General features: G+C 37.1%; 1 protein-coding gene across 1 annotated transcript in view; it reads right to left on the reverse strand.

Moving 5' to 3' along the window:
• Positions 1-7,657, reverse strand: part of THSD7A (thrombospondin type 1 domain containing 7A) — an 809,828-nt gene extending 802,171 nt beyond the window's left edge. The window contains exon 1 of the mRNA XM_057504555.1: positions 7,595-7,657. The gene's annotated coding sequence lies outside the window, so the exon portion shown is untranslated. The remainder of the gene's footprint in view (positions 1-7,594) is intronic.
• Positions 7,658-7,711: the final 54 nt, after the last annotated feature.

The following is a 7,711-nucleotide window of genomic DNA, read 5'->3' on the forward strand; positions in this document are numbered from 1 at the left end:
GAGAGGAAGGAAGGAACAGAGAGGAGTTATAAAAAGCAGCCAGAAAAACAATTAATAAAACGGCAATAAGTACATATCTATCAATAATCACCTTACCTATAAATGGACTGAATGCACCAAACAAAAGATATAAGAGTTGCAGAATGGATAAAAAAACAAGACCCATCTCTATACTGCCTACAAGAGACTTATTTCAGACTCTAAGACATACACAGACTAAAAGTGAAGGGATAGAAAAAGATATTCCATGCAAATAATAGGGAGGAAAAAAAGGATTAGCAGTACTTATATCAGACAAAATTGATTTCAAAACAAATTAAGTAACAAGAGACAAGGAAGGGCATTAATAATGAAAAAGGGGTCAGTTCAACAACAGGATATAACCATTATAAATATCTATGCACCCAACATAGAAGCACCTAAATATGTAAAAGAAATACTAACAGAATTAAAGGGGGAAATACGTTGCAACACATTCATTTTAGGAGACTAACACACAACTCACATCAATAGGGTAACCAGACAGAAAATAAATAAGGAAACAGAGGCACTGAACAATACATTAGATCAAATGGACTTAACAGATACCTACAGATCATTCCACCCAAAGCAGCAAAAGACATATTTTTCTCAGGTGTACATGGAATGTTCTCCAGAAGAGATCACATACTAGGCCACAAGAACAGCCTCAATAAATTCAAAAAGACTGAAATTGTATCAAGCAGCTTCTCAGACCACAATGATATGAAACTAGAAATAAATTACACAAAGAAAACAGAAAGACCTAAAAATGTACGGAGGCTAAACAACATGCTATGAAATAATCAATGAATCAATGAACAAATTAAAACAGAAATCAAGACCTAGAAAGAAATGAAAATAAAAACCCAACAACCCCAAGTCTGTGGGAGGTGGCAAACACAATTCTAAGAGGAAAGTACATAGCAATACAGGCTTACCTCAAGAACAAAGAACAATCCCAAATAAACAATCTAAAATTACAATTAAAGAAACTAGAAAAAAAAAAAACAATTGAAGCCAAAAGCTAGTAGAAGGAGGGACATTAAAGCAGAAATAAATTAGAGAAGAATAAAACAATAGAAAAAAAATTAATGAAACCAGGAGTGGGTTCTTGAGAAAATAAACAAAACAGACAAACCTCTAGCCAGACTTATCAAGAGAAAAAGAGAATGTACACATAAACAGAATCAGAAACAAAGAAGGAATAATCTCAATGGATACCATAGAAATACAAATAATTATTAAGAGAATACTATGAAAAATTACATGCCAATAAATTGGACAACCTAGAAGAAATGGTCAACTTCCTAGAAAAATACAACCTTTCAAGACTGACCCAGGAATAAATAGAAAATCTGAACAGACCAATTCCCAGAAATGAAATTGAACTGTGATCAAAAAACTCTCAAAAAAACCCATCTAGGTCCAGATGGTTTCACAGCTGAATTCTACTGTTACCAGCTAAGATGTTGTTTTTTCCAGGATCATGTTTTGGAGGAGACAAAGGATAAATCCAGCAAACAAGAGTATGGTACAACCAGCAAAGTTTTTACTGAGAAGAGAAAAGGAAAAAAAAAGATTCCCTCTAATTGGGAGGGGCTCTGAGAGGGGATGCCATTAGGGCTGCAGTGACAAGGGTTTGTAAGCATAAAAATGGAGTAAATCATCCAGTGTCTGGGAGCTGTTGCTAGGGCCTGTTACTATGGCCAGGCTAGAATCAAAGGAAAGGAAAAACTTCCTTTTTTCTCAGGCTGTATTTCCCAGATGCTCAGGATGAGGCTTCTTCTTTACTGCAAAGCCTTGACCCTGACTATAACTTACTACTGGGGCCTTGAGTTCTATGAGCCTGTGTCCCACTAACACCTGCCTCACTACCAAACATATGATATAATTCCCATACCTCTTAAAGTTTTCCAAAGAAGAGGAGGGAACACTTCCAAACTCATCCTATGAGGCCACCCTCACTCTAATACCAAAACCAGACAAAGACACCATAAAAAAAGAAAACTACAGACCAATATTCCTGATGAACTTGGACACAAAAATTCTCAACAAAATATTAGCAATGAATCCAAAATACATTAAAAAAATCATCCATCATGACCAAGTGGGATTTATTCCAGGGATGCAAGGATGGTACAATATTCATAAACCGATATCATATACCACATTAACAAAAAGAAGGATAAAAACCACATGATCATTTCAATAGATGCTGAAAAAGCATTTGACAAAATTCAACATCCATTCATGATAAAAACTGTCAACAAAATGGGTATAGAGGGCACATAACTCAACATAATAAAGGCCATATATGACAAACCCATAGCCAACATTGTAATTAATAGCAAAAGGCTGAAAACTTTTCCTCTAAGATCAGGAACAAGACAAGGATGCCCTCTCTCACCACTTTTACTGACATAGCATTGGAAGTCCCAGCCATGGCAGTCAGACAACCAAAGAGATAAAAGGCATCCAAACTGGTAAGGAAGAAGTTTAACTGTCACTATTTGCAGATGACATAATATCGTACATAAAAAACTGTAAAGAATCCATCAAAAAACTACTAGAACTAATAATTAAATTTAGCAAAGTTGTAGGATACAAAATTAATACACAGAAAAATGTTGCATTCCTATATACTGCCAACAAACTAGCAGAAAGAGAAATCAGGAAAACAACTCCATTTACAATTGTATCAAAAAGAATAAAATACCTAGGAATAAACCTAACCAAGCAGGTGAAAGAACTATACTCTGAAACTACAAGACACTCATGAGAGAAATTAAAGACAACACCAAAAAATGGAAATCTATCCAGTGCTCGTGGATAGGAAGAATTAATATTGTCAAAATAGCCATCCTGGCCGAAGCAGTTTACAGATTCAATGCAATCCCTATCAAAATACTAACAGCATTCTTCAAAGAACTAAAATAGTTCTAAAATTCATATGGAACCACAAAAGACCCCAAATAGCCAAAGCAATCCTGAGAAAGAAGAACAAAGCTGGGGTGATTATACTTCCTGACTTGAAGTTTTACTATAAAGCTACAGTAATCAAACCAGAACAGACCCATAGATCAATGGAACAGAAGAGAGCCCAGATGTAAACCTATGCATATATGGTCAATATATGATAAAGAAGCAGTGAATATACAATGGGGAAAAGACAGTCTCTTCATTATTGAAGAAAACTGACAGCTACATGCAAGACAATGATACAGGATTACTGCTCCATACACAAATGTAAACTCAAAATGGATCAAAGACCTGAATGTAAGTCATGAAATGATAAAACTCTTAGAAGATAACATATACAAAAATCTCTTGAATATAAGCATGAGCAACTTTTTCCTAGATACATCTCCTCAGGCAAAGGAAACAAAATATAAAATGAACAAGTGGGACTACATCAAACTAAAAAGCTTCTGTACATCAAAGGACTCCATCAGGAGAACAAAAAGGCATCCTACAAGAAGAGAGAATATATTTGTAAACAATTCATATGACAAGGCATTAACTTCCAAAATATATAAAGAACTCATATGCCTCAACACCCAAAAAACAAACAACCCAATCAAAAAATGAGTGGAAGACCTGAACACATACTTCTCCAAACAAGAAATATAAATGGCCAACAAGCAAATGAAAAGATGCTCCACATCATTAATCATCTGGGAAATGGAAATTAAAACCATAATGAGATATCACCTCACACCAGTTAGGATGGCCACTATCAAAATGACAAGAAACAAACGCTGGTGAGGATGAAGATAAAGGGGAATACTCCTACACTGTTGGTGGGACTGCAAATTGGTGCAACCCTGTGGAAAGGAGTATGGAGGTTCCTCAATAAACTAAAAATAGAAATACCATTTGACCCAGTAATTCCACTTCTAGGAATTTACCCAAGGAAACCAAAATTCCTGATTCAAAAATATATGTGCACCCTTATATTTATCATCGCACTGTTTGCAATAGCCAAGATACAGAAGCAACCTAAGTGTCCATCAACAGATGACTAGACAAGGAAGATGTGGTACATACACACTATGGAGTGTTATTCAGCCATAAAAAGAAAAGAAATCCTGCCATTTGCAACAACATGGATGGATCTAGAGGGTATTATGCTCAGTGAAATTAGCCAGGTTGGAGAAAGACAAATACTATACAATTTCACTTATTTGTGGAATATAGAAACAAAGCAAAATAGAAGGAACAAAACAGGAGTAGACTCATAGACACTGAGAAGTAACTAGTGGTTCCCAAAGGGTTGGAGCAGGTGGGGGTTAGGTGAGAGGGATGAAAGGGCAATCACAATATAAGTTGATCACGGAGACTGTTCAACCACTGTGATGTACATTTGAAACCAACATAAAATTGTATATTAACAATACTTACACTAAAAAAAAAGAATTAGATATATGACTTCCATTTGTTGCTCAATTATATTTTTATGGGACAGTACTGGTATAGATAATGAATACTTTCACCTAATGCCTGAACTGATAACTGGCATTTCTGAGGAAAAATTCCCATATTCATAGTTAGTCCTTTTATGTTCTAGTCATTCTATCTTTAATAGAGGAACAAAAGAAAGGATCCCCAAATTTTAATGGCAGTTGTTACTGCATTCTAAAAGGGTTCTGTGGATAGTGCTGTGTTGGGGAACAAATATTAGGGGGCACTTTAGTTAAAAAAGAGAAAAGTTTCTAAGCTAGTCTTATGAGAGAGAGGTGAGGTTGGGATAAAAGTAGAGCCAAACTGACCTGTATGAAAGGAACTGTGCATTGTCCTCAGTAGCAGTGAAAAGGGGTGTCTGGGCCCAAGGACTTAGAGAAAAACTTTGGGGAAAACTCCAGCATATGTACAGCCAGAGTGGACCCCTGGGGAACTGATGGTAGACTGGGCTTAGATGGAAGGGGGATCACTACAACACGACTCTTGGGGAAAATGTCTGATACTCAGTTTTGAGTGTTTCCTTTTTTTGTACTTAATCCACTTTTTAATTTCTAAAAATCTTTGGTGATAATCTGTTACAGATAGAGCTTTCTGTAGCTGGTGACTTGTGATATGGTGTAAAGGAACTGTTATGTTTGAACATGTGGCAAAGGGATGTAGAGAGAGAAAAGAAGCAGTGATAAGACGATACGAAGTGATTGAGACTTGAGCCAGGAGCAGAGTATATAAAATAATGAGAGTCAATTACTAGCAAAAAGTAGTAAGCCCCCCTTTTCATACATCTTTAGAAAAATTGGGAAAGTGTGCTCCCTCTGAGAAGAGGGTTTAGGTTATTTTAATTGACTATTAATGGAAAGGGTAACTCTGGAAGACTTGAGAACTAGGGAGATACATTGGGTAATTATAGGTGTGGAATTCTGCTCAGTTTCTTATCAACTTCCCATTCCTATCTTAAAATTAATATACAATAAGGATAAATTTATTTAATTATAAGCTGTAACTAGATTTTTTTAAACATTATTTTGAGCTTGGGAGTTACTAGGTCAGGATGGGATGAGCTCTATGTAAGAGCTCCCTTAAGATTAAAAACATTTACTTAATTTGATTTTTATTAATTTTAATACTTTAAATTTACACTCATTTTACTTTAAGTTCATTGGATTTACTGTATTTACAATAAATTAAACGTTTATTTAAATTATATTTTAAATTTAATTTTACCTTAAATTTATTGTATTATATTTAGAAGATCACTTATATGATTAGAGTAGTGGTATGTTTTAAATGACAATCCATAAAGTATTGAATCTACTTAACATATCTTCCCATTGCTCCCCCCCGTTGGGCGGCCATTGAGGCAACTCAGAATAACCCATAGCCAGAACCAAGGGTGTCCCACTTCATAAACAAAAATTAAAACTCACTGCTTTAATGTTAAACTGGAATTTAAGTAATGACAATACTTTTTTAACAGAGGAAACATGAAAATTGTACCAGAGGATACATCTGTTCAGGGTTTTTTGAAAAGAAATGCAGGGTCACCTAGTATTGACATACCACAAACTGAATCTGCCTCTGTATCCCTAATCCATAATCACTGTTTCCCAAAGCCACTTTTGAAAACATGGAGAAATAATGGCTAGCAAATATACCACCACTGTTGTGATGATTGAGATCTAAATAAAGCCATCTTCATCTAACTGGGTTTTCCCATGACAATGGGATAATATTCTTGCCACATTAATCCTTAGTTATTTTACAGCCAGGGTTTTTAATCTGACCTTCATGGACAGACTTCAAAAAAAATCTGTGAGCCCCCTGAAAACATATTCATAATATTATTGTATGTCTCTTTTTCCCTCTTGAGAGAGGGAGGTCCCCATGATTCTGATTTGCTTTAGCCAAGTTATTTATTATGAAATTTCAAACAATGTTAGCGGAGGATGCTCCCCCTCTACACCCTCCACACACACACCTTTGGAAGACAGGCTAAATAAAGGAGGTGAAAATGATTTACGCAATGTGCCATTGGAAGACATGGGCTAAAAGAGGCTGAAACGATCCAATGCCCCATTGTTGGACATTTAGGTTATATGCACACACTTTGTACTGATAAGGAAAACATTCAACACAGCCGTCAAGGTCAGCAAACCACTTTTTTCGCCTGGTTGGCAAAGCACCCCCAGCTCCCTCCTCCCCTCGTCCAGGCTCCTCTTCTGCCCTGCTCATGCTTAAATGCCACATATCAAAATAATATAAATTGCTCCCCTTGCTTGTGCTCAGGGCTCAGAACTTGGAAGATTACTCCCCTCTGAGTCCGCTGTTGTAAAAATAAAACCTCAACACTCCAAGACCTCAGATTGCCGCTTGGTTCTTCCGTCAGCGATCCAGTCCAGGTTTTTCAGTATTTTCCATTAACAGGACAAAGATCTTTCTAGAATTCTGATTAGGTTTAGGATAAATTACGAAGGGTGGGAATGCTGGTCTAAAGGGCTGGAAAATTCAAATTTTTAATACTTTTCATACATATTGCTCCATTGCCTGCCAGAAAATTTAAAAGAATTCACATCTTCACCAACATTGTGTGAGTTAAGCTCATTATTTCACACGTGGATAGAATAGTTTAAATTTTGTTTAAACGTTAAACTCTCTGCAATGAGTTTAGTCTGTGCTTGACAGTTACTCCTTGTATCTCACTTAACCCTCAAAACAACTCTGTATTGTTACTCTTTTTCTAAATAAGATAACTTCGCCCAGTTAACTTACCACTGAGTGAAAGATGGGGTGGGGGAGACGGCCAAGTGCAAAAACAGAAACAAAATCAAAACAAGGTTCCCGCCCACTTAGTTTCCTTCTGCTGGGTAAGAGGTTCTAAATTAAAACAGATGGGACTTGGCCACCAGACGTGCGTCTACCAACCAGTTTACCCCTCCCGCAGCACCGCGAGCGTCAAGGACAACTCGCAGAGCGCGGACGGGCAGGCTGCTCACCGGAGGGCTGCGGCAGATGGGGCATGTTTTTCCCCTTTGCAAAAGGAAATGGCCAGATTGAGGCAAAAGGGGGGCAGTACTATTATTTTTACTTTTTCAGGGTCAGGACGGCCCATTTTTACCTTCAGGTCTGTGGAGACCACGGTAACGAATCTGCGATCATGCGCAGCTGTGGTAGCCGCGCTTCCAGGATTCCGGCAGGGGGAGGCCGGACGCACACGTCGCGTAGGCTCTGGGTG

Source organism: Manis pentadactyla, chromosome 7 (assembly GCF_030020395.1).
Source record: "Manis pentadactyla isolate mManPen7 chromosome 7, mManPen7.hap1, whole genome shotgun sequence".
In the NCBI taxonomy this organism is placed as follows: Eukaryota; Metazoa; Chordata; class Mammalia; order Pholidota; family Manidae; genus Manis; species Manis pentadactyla.